The following is a 19,092-nucleotide window of genomic DNA, read 5'->3' on the forward strand; positions in this document are numbered from 1 at the left end:
CAAAGCTTAATGATGGGAGCAGATATGAGAAACGGAGGAAAGGTTTTGCATATTCTTTGAGCCAATGTAATTAAGTCATGTACAATTTGTACAAGTTTAAAGTTCAAGAGCAGATTCTTCATTACACTTACATCCTGCTATTCCAAACTGAGTTGCGCAGAGTCAGATAATCTGTTCTCTCTCTGTTACTATTGGGTCAGACCTCCACACCCTGTGTCTGTTCTCAAATTAATAGAGGACACAAGCTGTCATTTATATTTATTTGTATTATCCTGAGATTTCTGCAGGACGTGTCGCTCCAGATTATTTACCAGGACAGACAGACAGGGCTCCTGCATTAATCCTCCTCCTGCTGCTCCTGTTGAGCAGAGACAAGGATGAGCAGCACAGCAGTGTGCTCTACACTCTTTCCTCTTATTTGTATCCATAAAAACACACACTGAAGCACTTTCAGTTTAATACCAAGAACTGTTGGAAATTAGGACCAAATTAAATGGAAGTGGCCTCGTGGTGCATCTGCTGCCTGATTGTGATTTAGCCCTTGTTCTGTCCTGTGCAATGAAATCTATTAAAACGCCATGTTGCATTATGTTGAATGTGCCACAGCAGAGCTATATCAAACCTGTTCCCAACTTAATGCAACATTAGAAGGTCATAATCCTACCCGACACACACACACACTTGCCTCTGAGTGTGTGAGTGTCTGTGGAGGTGGGGACCAGAGCGTGTTCAATAGCCATGAATTATTAAGTGCATTGTTCCTGTTTTTGTTACCCTTCTGGCTGTAAGATTGGGGGCAGTCCAGTCCAGTGGTGGTGTATTTGTGCTACACAACTAAGAAATCCTCATTTGTTTGAGTGTTTATTTAGATATTTCAGTTTAGTCCTCTTGGTTTACTTCCCTGCATCAGCTGAAAAAGTGTGAGGCTGATGGCCACCAGAGGAGCCCAGGGTCAGTTGTTTTATTTTTCATGGAATCATCCTAGTATCAGAAAAATTCAACAGAATATCTTCTAATATTTTACCTCAGGAATTAAATGTGCATTACAGAAAAAAATATATTCAAAAGCCTTTCTCGACAAATAATGATGTATGTCGACAGGAAAGTGTAGGTCAGTATTAAACTTTGCAAAGCTCTTTTCATGAAGAACAGGTCCCTGGAAACTCGTTACAAAGATAAATATAAGAGCAGTAAACAAATATATTACGGAAGTTAGCAGGGCTTGACATTAACACCGGCCAACTGGCCAAATGCTGGTGGATTTCGGCAGTGGCTGGTAACACTGCCGCTCCCACTGGCCACTTTGGCGGGTTGGATTTTATCTCAAACATGGAGCAGAGAGACAAGCAAAACGATGACTCTGATGATGAAAGCTCTGAGGAAATTTAATTTACCTCTCCTTCATTATCATTCTCATGAAAAAAGAAATGATTTTCTGATTACAATCGTTAATAAATATTTAAGCAGACAGTGTCTCTTGCTGAGTTTTTATCAGTTCAATTAATCCCCTTTACCATTTTATTATAAGCAATAACAAACTACTATTTTAATTACTATGTCTTAATAGACTGCATATTTTCATATGAAAGAAGCACAATGTTACACACAACTTTATCAGAGCTGAATACCTGATTAAGGACCTGTGGATTTTAACATTGATGTAGTCTTCTTTTGAGTGTGCATAGGGGTCATTTACATTTAAAGAGGTTGTAAATCTGTTTTAAGTAAACTTTAGCATGTTATCATCTGCTTTAAGCATATTGAACATTATTATCCAACAACAAATTGTGGCCAGTGAAAATACTGAGTGGCTAGTAACTCAGCCACAGTGGGTGGTGAGCAAAAAAGTTAATGTCAAGCCCTGGAAGTTAGATCGTTTATCCAGAATATCAAAACATTCACACAAAAAGACAAAAAAGTAAACACTTTCCTAATTTACATATCAAGTAGCTACATTATAGCTCTGTCATTTTAAAGTGCTACGTTTGAATGACGTTTTAAAATCGTTTTCACGTTTTAAAATTTAATAAATAAATTAATAATAATGATGAAAATAAAAGAAAGTAAAACATACAGCATTAATTATTTTTAAACTACCACAAAGTGTCAGTATGCTCCTTGTGTGCACGCAGGTTGCACGAGGAGGCTGAGTGACATCACACATACACCTGTTTCTGATTGGCGGAGATGTTAAATCGAAAATAACTGTCAAAGTGTAACGACTGTACTAATTATTTACACCTGCTAAAGAGACGGACCTACACTTGGTGTCATGGTGTTTCATTCACACAGAGGAGAATCAACTTTAAACAGTCAATAGATTAACTGTAATATTGGTGTAAAAAATGCTTGTGAAGTACTTTGGAGCTGCGAAGATTTAACTAAACGTTATTTGAACGCGGTGTGATACCTCCGCTCACTCGTTAAAGAGCACTTCCATGCATCCTCGGTCAGTCTGTCTGGCATCATCGCCAGCCAGCAGACGGCAGAAGGAAAGAGGAAGTGGAAACATCAGCACTATCTCCACAGTGGAGGAGAGAGAGAGGGAATACACCACTCACACACATTCACAACACAGACACACATACACACACACACAGAGAAACTCCGGCTATCGGCGCTTTGGTGGGAGAAGTGTCCTCGCTTCGTCAGGTTTGTCAAAGCTTTCTCATTTTTTCTCTCCCGTGTTGTTAGCGCTAAAGCTGTGTTTTCGCTTTTTTCGCGTTTTGTGCTCAGTGTTGACGATGTTGGCGAGCCTTTCTGTGCGTTACACTGTTGCGAGATAACACTGTTACCTCTTGCTTTTTTGTTTCTGAGTATGTATATATATCCCCCCACTCGCTCTGTCTTTACTTTTGGCCTTAGCGGCTCTGGGCGCTGTTCTTTATTGACATGCATGTGTGACAGCATCACAGCTCAACACCGCTTTCACAAAACACAGACACACAGGAAAGAAACTGCGAGTTAATTCATTCATTTTGACCTCCTTTGAATTTCTGTTTGTGGAAACAAGTGCGTGTTCAAGCTTCAAGTTGTGTGTTTGCAGCAGTGAAAACGAAGAAGAAGAAGAAGAAGAAGCCGAGGTTGCTGCTGCTGCTGCTACTGCTGCTCCCCGGCTTGTTTGCTCAGTGCATGCTGCTGGCTTGATGCACAAAGTGGTGCGTTTATAGAAACCTCCCTTTTTACCCCAACACTGCTAATTAAAGAGCTGCTTTATCGGTGTGTGGTGTGTAACTGCAGCTCAGCATGCTTGCCACACCGTGGGCCTGTGATTAGAGAGAGGAAGCTAGAAAGTAAGTTCAATATTTAATCAATGGATGTTTTCATAAATATGATCAGTGGCTGAAATATCACTTGTTCGTGTCTTAACTCCTCAATGAGTCCTTTCAAACCTTCATTCCTTTAGGATCTGTCTCTATGTGTGTCAGATTAATGTTTACCAAACTATTATGGCTTGTGACACTTCAATCCAAAGAGATTGCACTGTTGTTTCACATGTTATTGGTTAGAAATAAGGTCATCATCATAAACAGTTGTTGCACCTACCCTCAGAATTCACTTAAAAACCCTGACCCTTAGATGCACAACAATCCAGTCATCTGCTTTTATTTTGAACAGACTCAAAAATGTGTTTCAGGCATTGAAAAGGCCAAACTGGGAACCTTCTGAAATTGATCAACTGGATTTCAAAAGGAGATTGAACTGAAAGAGTGACTTTTCCTCCTCATAAGGGAAATAAATGTTTGTCCTGTCCTGGATACTACTGTAGGTGAATATAGGTCATTACAATAATCTAGAAGGTGATTCTGGCTCAGGTTTATGGAGGCAGTGGGTTAAATGATGCTTCTGCTAAGAGTAGGCTATGTGGAAACTTGTAGTAAGAAGAGGAGTTCAAATGAACCATGCCGAATTCTCTAAGTAGTTGTTGTACTTTAAAATGCTGACTCAGAGCCCATAGATAGTGTGAAGTGTTAAATGTTGGGATTTTTGGATTGAAATGGGCTTTAAATGTGCAAATTTCTTATGGCTAGCAACTGGATGCTAAAGAAGTCTGATTGAATGGAAATTAGGGATGGGTACTTTTCACATTTGAAACAATACAGTACTGATGTCCTGGCAACATTGGTATTGGTACTCAACAGGACCAATTTTTGGCAGTTTGTGTGTGTTTATGTGGGAATAAATATTAATTTGTTTAATAATAAAATGTGGAAGTTTTTCAATGTATCATATTAATTTCTCAATACATAAACTTGCAATGCTTTGTTCTTGTCCAGTATGGAAAATCACCAACTCTTCTATTACCTTGCAGTCTCAAGGATGTGTTTAGGTACTTAAACATGGTACCCTGTGATTTTACATGAATCAGTAATTGGTACTACAGACTGAATTTGGTAGGTTTGGTAGATAAATGAACCTAAACTGGAATGCATCCCTAATCCCTAAACTGCAGGGATGTCACACTAAGGCCTGAACCACACGTATATGGATATATTCCTAAACGCACATTTTTCTGTCCAATTGGGCCTCTCGACCACACAAACACCGCAATTTCACCCACATAAACAGAGATTTTTAAAAACGGATAAAAAAGTGAAGAAATAAAAAAATATCCGGTTGAGCGGATCCGTGTAGCGGTGTTAAACGGAGCTGGTGTTGACGCGATGACGTCAAGCGCCTAGCAACAAGTCACTGTGTTTGACTGCGCATGCTCATAACGTTCTTCTTCTATGGTTTTCACATTTTGCTAACCTGCCTCTTATCGGCCAGGCATGGCATTGCAGGCTTCAGAGGCGATCGGTTTCAGTTTGGCCTCTTCGTATGAACAGAGATATTTCTGTGGTGTGGATGGAGATTTTTTTTTACACAAGGACAAAGATATCCGCTCAAAAAAATATCCATATATGTGTGGTTCAGGCCTAAGTCTCCTGTTTGTACGGTCTATGATCAAGGCCCAACATTAGCAGCACAGTAGCACAGTGAAATACTTTTGAACAATTGACCAATCTGTTTCTTTTGTAAAAAGAGTTACTACCCCATTTTTTTAAACATAGATCTACATTCAGCTATGAAAAATCAAGAGTAATGCCTCCAAAAGGAAACAACAACCATTTATATCGGTCTCTGGTCCTTGTGCTCGTCCACAGACCCACTTTGAGGACCAGTGCTCCAGATTTCTCCAGTGCTCACTGAGAAACATGTAATGGATCCCAGCTTGCATCTACTGTCTTCTTTCCACATCAGGTCCCTCTGCCCCCTCCAGGCAGACTTTGATAGAGTGAGAGCCCATTTACATGCCTTGTTAGCCACCAGACATCTCTGTTGCGATGGCGTCGTTCACATGCCAGCATTGTCGTGTTAACTTGATAATAAACACAGGCAAACATAAGCCTGGATAGGGAAGCACAGGGACACGGTCAGCCATGTCTCAGGCTCATAGCCGCTGATGCTCAAGAGCTAGTTGTCGAGGGATGTAAGGAGATGGCAATTTGTTTTCAAGAGCCATTCTGGGAGTACCATTGAAGAGGAAAGTCAGAGGGGGATTTCTGCGCTTTCTTTGTTGGAGCTGTTTTGGAGGAAATAAAGTTATTTGATGGGAAATCATAGTTTCTTTCATAGCCGGTACACTTGAGCTGAGAGAATCCGTGTTGCAGGATTGTGAGGTTTTGGCTTGTTTGTGCGCTCTGTCTGTGGTTGACGGTGGGTTTGAGATTGATGTTTGGTTTTGGATTCAGATCTGGCGCAGCTCTTAGCAGTCAAGGAACGCAATATTAAACTCCCTCCTTGGACACAAACCACTAACTGAAGCTCCCATTTAACTGGTATGTGAAGTTTAGTGTGGTCAATGGCTGTCCAGTCCAAGAGTGAAGTGTGCCAGAAGCCTTGTATTTCAGATTTACAGCCACCTGAGGGACCTCTATGTCAAAAGGAATGCACACACTTAAGCAAAAAAGCTGTTTTATTAGCCACAGAAAAGCTCCAGTTCTTGTCAGCTGACGTGCCCAAACAAATGTTTCTTCATCCCTACAGAGTCTCTAAAGTTAGAGATGGGAACAAAGTGTTACAGCAGAAGTGAAACACAAAGTGAGAAGATGTAAAACAGTGGCCTTGAGTTGCACCATTACTCAGAAGCTAACTCCTGGACTAGTGTTTGGTTTTAGATAGAGAAACATTATTCAGAAATCAGATTATCTTAAAGAGACAGAGATTGGTTGGTTCACTGGAGGGGATGGTCGCCCTCGCTCATTGAGTTGCATCACATATGTGATCCTGGTGTGTATCTCTTTGACACCACCGACTGTTTGGCATCCTCTCAACACCTCCTGAGGTGCAACCTTGCCAATCTCTGCGCTGTTTTTCTGTCTTCTCTCGCCTCCCTTCTCCTCCTCCTCTTTGCAGCTTGTTATCTTTCTCTAATTAGCGTGTAACCCTTACACTTACTTTCTCACACATGCAATCCAACCAGCTCTGACTCTTAGCTTTTCTTCATTCCCCATTTCTTCCTTTCTCTTCTCATTTGCTTGCTTCAAATTTGCAGCAAACACACACAGGACCCCCTTCGCTGCCACTTTCTCACTCTGTTCTTGCTCCCTCTTGGAAACGAGGTATGCAAATTGTTTTCTCCTTGATGGATACTCAGCCTGCTATCTGTCCATCTTAATGAAGTCATTTCCCCGTTTTTCTCCCAAACACTCTGAATTGCGTCATTCAAGAAACACCAGAAACTACAGGGCCAGCTTGTCCTGCCATCTTTGCTATTTGTTTAAATGTTTTAGCGAGCAGAAGACAACATGGCTGTTTCATGTACTGGTTCTCGTGCTTTCCTGCATACTGGTGCACCAGTTCTCAAGCTTGGGCTAAGATTAATTTGCACTTCCAAATGAGATGAATGCATCTTTGCATAATTGCTCCCGGTGGTATGAAGTTAATTAAAACAGCAGGTAGGTACTGAAGGTGCGATGGGAAGGTGCCAGACAGCCAGACAGATGTACAGTAGGTGGGTGGGGAGGGATCTCATAGGTGCTTCTGCTGTGAATGCTCTTTACTTTACTTATTGTAGCCTTGAGCTAAATTCAGAGCCGAGCACCTCTTTGACTGGAGAAAATAATGCAATAGATAAAAAGAAATGATTGGAAAAGATGTTGTGAAATTGAAACTTCGCAGATGCACTGAAGAATACACTCATCTTGTCCTTTTACCCCACATGTCTTTAACTGTGTTTTCAGTTCCTCAGGCGCAGAGGTTGTCCATTCTTAGAATATGAATCAGTTTTAGCAGAGAGCATCTGCAGGCGGGTTTTTCAGACCGAGTCTAGACTTTATGTGGAGTGAAGCAGCCCTAGATGACCCAGAAACTGAGCCGGTCCCCTCTGCGCACTCGCTCCGCCCGCTGTATTCCAGCTGTGGTGCTGTTGCAGAGCTCAGTAAATATTAGGTGAGAGGGTGAGCTGCCTCTCCAGCTCTGTGTCTGCCTGCTTGTGGTATTTAGCATCTCTCGGCTAAGAGCTCCTCAACCTACTGACCTACTAGGATAAATGGTCAGAAACAGGGGACTGACCGGTGTATCTCAGCTAAGGCTCTGTTAGAGGCTTGAACAGTCGTACCCATCTAAACATAGTAGGGTTGACTAGATCTAGGGCTGAACGATTTTGGAAAATGATTTAATTCAGATTTTTTAGACCAATATTGCGATTGTGATTCAGCATACCATTTTATTTTATTTTATTTTATTTATTTATTTATTTATTTATTTTATTTTATTTTTTATTTTTTTTTGGGGGGGGGATGTATCTTCTGCATTGTTCACTTTACACAAGTTTTAAGTCATTTTATAGTATGACTAACCAACAAAAGATACTGTTAGCATTTAAACAATTCTTTTTTGCATTTCTTAATGGAAAAAGAAAAAGGAACATTGTGAAATTTTACTGACCTCCAGTTGTCAGTAAGAGTAACAAACCATACAGAATAAAGTGACCAAGGGGTATGGCTCTACGATCTAATGTATAGATCTTTGTAGCCCACAGGGGTTTTTTGCCAGAAAAAAAATACAGCATTTTGACTTTTGCTGGTTTTAAGGGAGAACAAGTTAAGTTACTATATTCCCTCCAGGTCTGTGTACATAAAACTTTTTTTTTCTAATTGCAGCCTTTGCGATTTAAAATATGCATTCTATTACAATGCGATGTCGGTTTGAAATCGATTGATTGTTCAGCCCTAACTAGATCCTTTGCAGCAGTTTGGCTGTCCACGAGTCAGGACATCTGGAACAAAACATACCTCAAATTTAAACTTAAAACTAGAGCTGAAACGATTCCTCGAATGATTCGAGGTACTCGATTACAAAAAATACTCAAGTAATTTTCTCCGCCTCGAGGAATCGTTTAATTTTTAAAAAGATCAAAGAGTGGTATTTCTAATAGAGCTGAGTCCATATTAAGAGAGTTTTCAGACCCCTCAAGCTACCTCTTATACAAAATAGCAAAATAGCAATAGCAACTTTTCTGGAGTTTGGAGACTAATGGGTCATTCTACGAAACGGGTGCCATTTGGGTCCGCAACATTTGATGAGATGTACAAGGCACAAAAAATGTGTCAAAGTGTGTTTACAAATTTTGGAGCTACCAAAGCAAGTGCTCTTATTGACATGCTGTATCAGAAAATTCTTTTTCTGAAAGAGAAAAATTTTCATTTGAAAAATAACTTCTCTTTAACTAAACAACAATGTATTTTATCTGATTACTGGATTAATCGATGGGATTTTCAGTAGAATACTTGAATATTAAAATATTTGATAGCTGCAGCCCTACTTAAAACTGTCCTTGATATTTCCATGATGATGACATACCTTTCAAAAAAATATATGTCAGTTATCTTTTGTCTTGACAAACATCGATACAGATACACAAAACAGATTTGGCAAAAGCAGAAATCCTGAATTTGTCTTCTTAAAATCCTACCTGGAAACACTAAACTACTGCACTGTAGCTGTGATGATGTAGTCCTTCAAGTTTAATTAAATGTGGTCTTAACTTCGTATGTATTTACACTATGATCTGCATTCTCACTTTTTCTGTTAAAACATGCTGTAAATGTGAACACAGTATGCGATGGCATGTGTGCACATATTGCAAATGTTGGCTGATTTTGCTGCTGTGTTGCCGTGTCAGATTTTTATTCCTTGCTTGCTATCTTTACCATTCTCAGCTGTATGCTTGTGTTTCTATCTGACCCAGGTGTAAAACACAGGTTTCCTTCAGCTGCAACCTAATTATAGTGGCGTATGTGCATTTGTGTCTCTAAGCCCTTTGGGTGGTGTGTAATAAAACAGGGTCATCTTGCTGAGCTCTACACTTCCTGCTCGACGTTCCATCCATCCATCTGCACGCTATGAATCCCTTGATCCATGCATCCTGAGTCTATTCATCCATATATCCGTTTCCTCCTTTTTTCTTCCTCTTACATAAAAATGTAATCATCTGCTCACATGGATCGCTGCTAAATCCCCCCAAGATCTCTGTGGCTTAGGAAGGATCTCAGGTGTGAGTGAGAATCCCTTAAGGCCATCCTATGTGCACTTCCTCTGACCGCACCACCCACTACTATCCTCCTCCGTGTAAGGCAATGGCACCTCCTCGTTTATTTGCATTTCCTCCCAGAAGCAGGCACTTGACTTTTTTGTATCTGCAGAAATGTCAAACCAGTTCATGGACGTTTTTGTCTGATGTGATAATGAGTTTTCTGTTTGATGTTGGATCTGGGAGTTCTTTTTTCAGCGCTTGATCATGCATACATTAACTCAGTGGTTTTTTTTCTGCTCTGGGTTTGGATGGGAAAAAAAGCAACCTATGCTCATGGAGCTAAAAAAAAAAGAAAAGGTTTTTAGTGCAACCACCATCTGAGGCTACACTAGCTACTGCTAAATGGTAGATTAACAGCATTTCTATGGCTCTTACTCTACACTTCCGACCATTCAGAAAGCTTTTCCATTACATGTTGCATGCATCCATTTAAATCTCATCATAAAATGACAGTGGTGTGAACTAATCCCATTCATAAATCACTGACAAAGCCCTGGTATCTTAGCGTCCAGTAAACATCCTGAGGTTGTCTGAGTTGTCAGCTAACAGTTTAAGGTTTCTGCTGTGATGTCTGTACCTCCAGTAATGTTTCAAAACTGATGGTTATAAAAATGGAAATAGAGTTCTGGAGTAATAAAAAGTCCTTAAGGTCTGAGGACTGCCCTTTTACAAAATCAGCGAGTGAGTGCTCCAGGGTAATCTGGCTGATGTTTGAAGCCCTTCAGATGAACCTTCTGTAAATGCTTCAGACTCTACTTGAAGAAATTACCCCCAGTGCCATGTGAAAACGTTGATGACAGTGAAGTGAAATTGAAAGGCCAACCAAAGCGTGTTTACTGGAGAAAATCTGGGACTGTTGGTTCAACCTCTTAGGCCTAGTTTTACAAACAGTTGGCCACTACAAAGAAAGAGGAGGGTGAGACAAAAGAACGGTCATTTTTTCAAGTAGAGAAAAGGTCTGATTGATCTGATTGTGTCTTTGTTTGTGTGTGAGAGCCTGAAGTCACATGTAGCAGCCACAGTCCAAACAGAGGTCCACCTCATGTCGCGTCACTGACACAAACACACACACTCACACAGCTATCATCTTGTCAGTGACGTCCCTTGATGGCAGCAGACAGCACACACGGATGACTGAAGGTTCAGTGAGGTGGACTTGAAACAAAAGTAGCCTGCTGTTTTCTTGGATAAGGGAAGGATTGGGTCACTGTTTCCAAGAAACCTAAAGAACAGGTTTGTTGAGCAACATACCCAAAAACATACCTTCTTTATTTCTTTTCTAGTTATTATTTAGTCTGTGAATAATGACTCAAAAGATGCAACACAAGCTTTTTCTTTTTTCTTAAATCACCATTTGACATATTAAACTTTTATATGGATAATCCTGCCGTATTATCATCTTAGGGCATCTATTCATGTGTGTCAGTGTCTGTGTCTGCCACAAACCCTCTCCTCAGCCTGTGTGTTGATGTTTTGGTTGTATCGGGACATTTCTGGGTAGAGAGTAGGCTTGATTACTTCAGCCCATCACAGCATGCCCAGTGTGCAAGTGACTTTGCTGTTTATGATGGTGAGTGGAAGCTAATCAGAGTGGCTACAAGGATAGTGGATGCAGTATAGTGGAAGAAAAAACTCGAATGAAATGAATTAAAACGGCAAACAGATGAAGCTTTTTCCTAAATGAGGGTGATCCTTGGCTTGACTTTCACTCACTTTCAGGAACTTGGAGAGCAGCAGGACAAAGAGCAACACAAGTTGGCTTTCTGCTAACCAGGTATGTGTCAGGTGCAGGGCTCTCGTTCTCTCCCTTATGGAAAAGGGATGCTACAGGTGTTGGCTGGACTCGTGAATGTGTTCACTTAGCTTCGGCCAGAGGCTGTGGGTGTACGCTGCAGCTGGCACTGAGCCAAGGAGGAGGAGCCCTGTTTAAATTTGCGTTTACAAGTTATTAAAATTACTGCAACCCCCACCTTTAAGTGCAATATTGCACTTAAAGGTGGGGGTTTCACAGTTTATAAGTAATGGTGCAATACATTTACAGGTTGCCATTATCTTTGATTTGATCTTCGGTATTTTGATTTGAACCTGCCCAGTCATGATGTCAATCTCCCAAAGATCTCCCAAAGATCACCAGCTCACTTGTTGTCAGGCTGGAGAGCTGCAGGCCCTGGAATGAAGGTGTGTTTCTTAATGTCAGGGGCTCCCTTCAAGTGTCTGAATCACAATGCAGATGGACTTAAGAAAACAAACACAGCCCTTTTTGCATCTTTTGACTCACTGTCTCCTTTTTTCTTTCCTTCGTCATGTATTGTTTTTGTCCTGCCTCCTCTACATCCATCACTTAGATTCTTACCAGAGCTTTCCATCTGAACGACTGCACATACATTCTGTCCTGTCTCTGCCCCTCGCTGCCCACACATTGACCCGCCTCAGCAGTGTTTAGCATCTGGTATGGATCGACCTGCTTGAGGCTTCAGTGCTTCATCTCTCCTGCTACGTTTAGGCTCAGTATTAGCCTGGAGTGAGTTTATGTTGGCTCCAGTCAGCCAGTAGAAAACAGCCATAATCACCCTCGCGCCACCTCTCATCACCTCTTAGGACCAAGTAAATGTGATCTGAGGCTGGGTGATTAATCTGGAAAAAACACTCTCCTAAAGAAGACTTCATCCAGGGCCTCACAGCTTTGCTCAAGGATTCTGTTAAAGCTTGCAAAGAACAACACAATAAGCTAAACCAGGGAGCTCATATTTTCTCTACTTGCTGCAAGGGGAGATGTTTCTACTTGCCCTCCGCCTCAGTCAAATCTTTGTGTGTTTTGTGTGTCCACAATGTCTGGGGGGAGGAAAGTGTGGGCTTTAAATGTGTTCACTTGCCTTTCCTTGGTTGTTTACCTTTTCAGTCACATCCGACATGCATAAATGGATGTTTATAATCTTTAACTACAGCTTCATGAAACACTTCATTTGCCTATTTTTTTCCTGAATAATTACAACGGTGTACGAGGCTGTCTGCTTTGGAGTCACGCTCAGGTTGGAAAACAGTAATGCCAGTTTAATGTGGAGCCTCTACGTTTCATGTTGATATTCATATAAATGACAGTTTTCATCATTCAACAGCCTCTTGTTTGATAAGCAGCAGCAATTCAGCACAATTAGTTCTGAACAAAGTACAAAGTACAATAATAAGCTGTTAAATGCCATATGTCTTAGGCAGAGTACTGAACTTTGGTTCTTTTATGGCATTGACCAAAAAGCTTCGGTAGTACTGAGTATCAAAACATGCCTTGTCTTTTTGTGCCAAGTTTTTGAAACCAAAGGGTTAATCACATGATCAAGCTCTGAAATGCCACTAGCGATTGGTTGTAAAGTCACATATGGTTGGGGCATGCAGATGTTGACAACTTGGTAGCTTTGTCGCTGTATTTAGAGACTTTTCAAACCCTTTTAGTGTCCTTTTATGTCAACTAAAAAAGCAACTAGCAACAATTTTTAAGACTTTTTTGTAGCGTGCTCAAGCTCGCTTCAACCCTGAAGTCTAGTTTGTCTGGCCAGTGTGACTGCAAGTGCTGTGCTCAGGCACAATTCACTTCTCTGTTTTGGCACGCTTTGTAGTGGTGAGCTGGTACACTTAATGCATAAGATCGCAGAGAGCACGTATGATCCATGACGAATGCTGCAGCCTGAGAAGATGTCTGCATGCAAATGCATCATGCTTAAAGTTGCTTCTTTGGTCACTTTTGGTGACCCCAACTCCAGATTAAGCAGGATGATTGTTGTTTTGACATTAAAAAAAATCATCAGAAGAAAGTTCATTTGCAGTTATAAGCACATTAAAGTGCACTCAGTATATACTGACCTGTCACTTGCAACTGTTCTTTTGCACAGGGTAATTATTTTTTTTTTTTTTTGAGAACTGCTCAGAGTAGAAAAATGCTATAGCTGATTAATTAAACGCAAGATTTGCACCGTAAAGTGTAACGTCATTTTATTTTTGTTTAATTTAACATTATAAAATTGGAACCATAAAAAGTATAGTTCAGGAACCGGTACCGAAGTCAAGGTATTAGTGTTGGTACAGGCATCAAAATTTTTGATTGATACCCAGCCCTTCACATGTCATAGGGCTCATTATAGCATTCAACCACCTCAAAACTAGGATTATTTTAGCTCAGAGGTTGGATTGTCTTCCTATTTAAAAAAAAAACCCTGAAATATAACAACCCACCAATAAGCAGTAAGTAGAGCTAACAATAGGAAACACAGCAACAAGTACAACCCTTGACATAATATGGAAGTAAATGGCAGCAGTGTGTAAAGTCATTTTGACAACCAGCTTGAGTTTCCTTCCCCTGTTTGGTGCTCCTTATCAGTGTTCCTGCTTCCTGTCATTCCTGCCAGATAAGTTGTTGTGTCTATACACACAGATCAGATCCTCCCTGCCATCTGGAAACAAGCATCAAGGAGTTTTTTGTCATCATGTTGAGCTCGGGATTCGGTCTCTGTCTGTGGCCTGAGCAGATGCTCCATCTGTAAACCACCTGCCTTACCTCGATTCACCCTGATCCTGACTGCTCTGCTCTGCTTTGGCTGGACATTAGTGTTTCCCATTTCCTTCAGATGTTACATGTGTCAGCTTTCTCTATCCCCTGTTTTATGTTCAGCTTAGTTTAAAAAGCTAAAGACTGGCACGCTGCAGCTCAGCTCAGTTGGGCTCAGCATGTATTTCTGTTGGGAGGAGAGGGGGTTATGATGTAGGACTAGCTGGGTTTAATGTTGCCTTCGGGGCTTGTTGCTGTGTCTGTTCTTTTGTTGTCTGGAGGCGAAGCTTAACACTCTGTGTTAGTATATGTGTGTGTGTCCAACTCGTCTGGCTGCATTTTGCAGGCCACATAGCTCTGTTGAAGAAAGGCACAGGAAATACCAACGGCATTTTTACGATGACTGAAGAGCTTCTGAACGTAGAACAATGTTTGGACATGTTCTGAAAGTTTCTTGCGTGTTCGAGAGGTTTCAGAAGTATGTTTGAATTTGTAGGTACATGCTTATTTAAGTGAAGGTGAAGCGAGAGCTGCTTCCTGCCAATTTCTGTATGTGAAATAATGTATTTCCTGTTGACAGAGAATGCAACAAGAAAGGTCAGGACCTCGAAACACGCGGTAATGTAGTTAGTGGTTAATGTTTTTCAGTATCAATTACATTTCAGACTGACAGTGAAACATGCCTGCTGTCTGTTCCATGTGCTCTGTCAGGAGATGTATGGGGAGCTGTTTGCACAGATTACATCATGTAATGACATCGTACCCACAGCAATGAAAGCCCGGCCTGAGGAATGCCCTCCTCTTGTGTTTTCTTTCCCCCTCTTTCCCCACTCCTTCTTTGTGTCTTTCTGTTCCACATAAATTTTGGTTACATCCAATTAACCCATAAAAGGATAAAAATGCTCTGCTACACGTCCATAAATAGCCTGAATTCGGCCTCATTTCAACTCTCGTTCCTGCCTGTGTACCACAAGTGAAGCCCCCACCCACTGAAACTTTACAATAATAAGGCAGAAAATACTGTTGAGAAACCTCAATGAATAGCTTGGTAGGAGTCTGGACAGACACACAAGACAGATCAAAGTGTCTCAGCAGCGGCAAGTCACCACACTGCGAGGGTGGAGGCCGAGCTGGCATCGGTGCTGACTCGTGACTGACCGGGAAGGCAGAACTGTAGCCTGTCAGTGGGTAAACACAGGGAGGGAGTAGCATATGGTTAAAAAGAAAGGAAAGATGTGGGGGATAAATAAATAAAAGATGGGAAGGCTGTGGAGAGCAGGAGGTCGAGGGCAGAGTTTAGGGGATTGCAAATTAATGGGTGAGCCTGAAACTTGGGCACAGGGCATCTGTCAGGACTGGGGAGGAGGAGAAAGGGTTGTTGTGGTGACAGGGTGTGGCATGCGTGTAGGAAAGGTTGAGCAAGAGCTGGGGAAGGCATGAAAGAGCTGGAAAACAATGCAAACGCTTTTTGGAGACTGTTAAAAAGAGACTGAGTGCATTTTGTGCTGTATTGTGTTTTGTTGTTTTTGTTATTGTTTTGTTTTTTTTTCCTACTAATTGGTCACTGGTTAAGTTTGCAGTGCTGTTTTTACTTCTTTTGTTCCTGTGTTTGTCTGGAGATCACACATGCAACCATGGTCACATAAAGTATGAATAATGAATTTATGAAATAAATTCTATTCTATTCTATTCTATTGTATTCTATTCTATTGTATTCTATTCTATTCTATTCTATTCTGTTGGAAACTAACACCACTGATGATGCATACTCCCACACTAATGCTGATACCGGTACCAGTACTAATACCGATGTCTGTGCTAAAAATGGTACTGAGGCAGTATCAGTTAGCTGAAGGATTAGTATAGAAAATATCCAAAAAGCAGCCATGAGCTCATGTTTTGTGAGATGGTATGCAGTGGTGTGATACTGATGAATAACATTAGCTCTGTGTGCTCAGTCAGTCAGTCTGTATGAGAGACAGCCAAAGAGCACCCAGCAGTAAGAAAGAGATTGTATTTGTAGAGACACTCAAGATGTGTGCTGGTGGTTTGCATATTAGTGTGTGTGTGTGTGTGTGTGTGTGTGTGTGTGTGTGTGTGTGTGTGTGTGTGTGTGTGTGTGTGTGTGTGTGTGTGTGTGTGTGTGTGTGGAATTAAAGGATGCTTGATGTATAGCCACAGCTGGGGGGTGAGGCCTGTGGGAGGGGTCAGTAGACAGCTGGCAGAGCAAAGGGTGAGTGTAACGAGGAGTGAGTGTGACAGCCACAGTGACTCCTTTGTTCCTACTCACTTGTGCCAGTCGCAGCGAGTAGACGGCTGATCTGTGAATCCTTTCAGATACCCAGTGTGGCTTTACACCAGCCCTCTTCACCAGCATGTGTACGTTGCCATGCTCGTGTTTGCCTGTGACTCTGTATCAGAGCTGGCAAGGACAGGAGGAGGTTTCCACAAGTAAGCATATAACCATCTCCCATAATGCCTGTGCTCATGTAGAGCACTTATTACATGTGTGATGATAGTCATCAGCTGCTAACATAATTGTAGCACCAGCATCTCTGAGCAGCAGCCTGTGTGTTACATGCTAAGGTTAGAGTGCTGCTGAGGGCCCCGGCTTTCTCCTGAATTATGGTTTAATAAGTGGAGTATTCTTTGCTTGTGGGGAGAGGAGAGCTATGTGTGGCTCCTGGAGTAAACGTTTTGACCTTGTGATGTTATAAAGGTGCAAGGTCACTTAAGAATGCTTTTTTCAGGTCCCTTTTATTAAACCTGTATATTATGTGTTCACATGGGAGTCCGTTTTTCCCAGCCGTTAATTTCTACTTCCTTTGAAAGCCAGTGGCCTTTAAATAATTGACTCATGGTTAGGGGATGTACTCCTAAATGTTTACCTCTCCTCTTCCTCTGAGCGCTCTTCACTGAAGCGTCCACTCTCTCACCACCGTTTAGCTTTCCAGCGATATTTTTAAAAGAGTTCAATAAGCCTTCACAGCGCCTGACTTCTTCCTCTGAGTATCTGAACCATTTAGTTCAAGTAGGACGAGTAAAAATAGCCACAAATCAATCCCAAATGTGCCGCAGCTCTTCGCACATCTCAATCTAGGCTAGCACAACCCAACAGGGGATGGAGTGACATGACAGTCAGAGCTGAGGCAGAATGACTGGCAGACCGGCACTTTGGTGGAGGGCGCGTTCATTGAAAATGCGACTGGTGGTGGCAGTTCAGGCCTCGACACACTTTAAAAGCCATTAAAGAGGCAGCAGCAGGATTATGGTTTGTTGAGTTATGATGATTATATGACCTTTTGGTCATTACATGCTTCGATGGAGATGGTAATCCTCTGAGCTATTGAATTTAGCTGAGTGGAGGCCATGTTTCCATTAAGAGATGTATGTGACGTGTACAGAGCTGCAGCAGCACTTCATGCTAGACTGAATCATCAATAGCACAGATGTGTCTTATAGTGTAAACTCAAGCATGATTTCAAAAGAGCAAATATAAAAAGCCAAAATTAGAAAACAATTAGAAATTCAGATTTAAAAAATGTCCTAATGTTTCAGTCAAATCGAAAATGTTTCCTAATTTTTTATTACTGTGAAACCCATCATCAATCCCTTCATAACTTCAAAGTGTCAGGAACCAGTTTGTGTGAACTAAAGAAAAACTGTGCTTTGGCTCTCTTTTTGATAATCTTTTAAAAGTTGTACATGAAGGCTGAAGATTTATCCCCAAAGAGCAAAACTGAGCTTCTCTGCATCAAAACAGGTTCTCCTAATGACTATTTTTTTAGTCAAGTAACCAAATTGTGTCTGCTTGAGCCAACTTTAGTTTAATCAATATATTTGTGCAGCAGAGATAGCTGAATAACAAATTTCAAGAAGCTAAAATTTTCAGAAACTGTGAAAGAGTCAAACATAAATATAAAGTTTGTTACCCTTCAGCAAGAGAAAGCTAAATTTTTCAACATCATTTCTGACCAAAAATACCATACTGGAAATGAAACATTGATTCAAAGATGATTCCAAGGCAGAGTTAATCTGCATGTTTGTTATAGTATATTACCAAAAAACATGATATCACAGCGCTACCATTCTCAGAAACTCTTGTCACACGGTCATATTCCAGTGGGTTGTGAATGGCTTGCTTCAGGAGCTGTGTCCAGTGGTTTAGTCAACTTTGTCATACTCCATTAACCTTCTCACAAAGCCTGAAATGTATCAGAAACACTGTTTGTATTTGAGTTTCATGGGAAAATCTGCAGTGCAATGCAAATACTGTGCTAGGATATACACCATCGCCCTGTGTGGGATTCCCTGCGTAGCTGTGTGAAAGCAATCCTTGTTGTGTTTGTTTGTCCAATCGCTGAACACTCAAAGCCTGGCCTTGGTGGCACAGCCATCCATTTGCAATGGAAATTCCCTGACCTGGGATGCCCAATCCTTCACATCCTATTAAATTGGATGGAGCACATGGCAGCCCTGCCAGCGCTGTGAGCAGAGAGAGTTAAGCTTTGGTAATGTAACAAAGCAGGTCTGAAAAAAAACCCTCTAGTCATCAGAGATCCAGCAGCTTTTTACTGTTACACCCCACAAAAGCTGTTGTAGAAGCAGCACAGTAAACATGAAGTAGGAGAAAAACTTGTCCCTGTCAGCATATTGACAGACAGTGGATTTCTGAATCATCATTGATTACAGATTACTATTAACCATTCAGGGATGTACTGAAGCCACTAACAAACTGGAAATTTAAACAGAAGTTTATTTATGAAGTAAATGACTATACTTTGAGGTAAGATCTGCTGGAATTTTTGTTACTTGTTAGTAAACACAAATTCAAAATGGGCTCCTCCTCCTTGGCTCAGTGCCAGCAGCAGCGCACACCCACAGCCTCAGACAAGTGACTGCGTGAACACCCGGTTAGTAACAATGAAGCCTATGAGGAAGTGCTAAAAGTTGCTTCTCATTGAGAATCCGCTTG

At 41.3% G+C, this 19,092-nt stretch overlaps 1 protein-coding gene across 4 annotated transcripts in view; it reads left to right on the top strand.

Annotated features, from left to right (window-relative positions):
* The first annotated feature begins 2,332 nt into the window (after positions 1–2,332).
* The window catches only part of elmo1 (engulfment and cell motility 1 (ced-12 homolog, C. elegans)), a 133,173-nt gene continuing 116,413 nt past the window's right edge, over positions 2,333–19,092 (top strand). For 2 of the 4 annotated variants that reach the window (XM_074686423.1, XM_074686426.1), the window contains exon 1: positions 2,333–2,652. The gene's annotated coding sequence lies outside the window, so the exon portion shown is untranslated. The remainder of the gene's footprint in view (positions 2,653–19,092) is intronic. The other 2 variants (XM_074686427.1, XM_074686428.1) reach the window with 1 other exon arrangement.

The sequence above is a fragment of the Halichoeres trimaculatus genome, unplaced genomic scaffold (assembly GCF_033239565.1).
Source record: "Halichoeres trimaculatus isolate MK-OKI-2021-1 unplaced genomic scaffold, fHalTri1.1 fHalTri1_scaffold_14, whole genome shotgun sequence".
Taxonomy (NCBI): domain Eukaryota; kingdom Metazoa; phylum Chordata; class Actinopteri; order Labriformes; family Labridae; genus Halichoeres; species Halichoeres trimaculatus.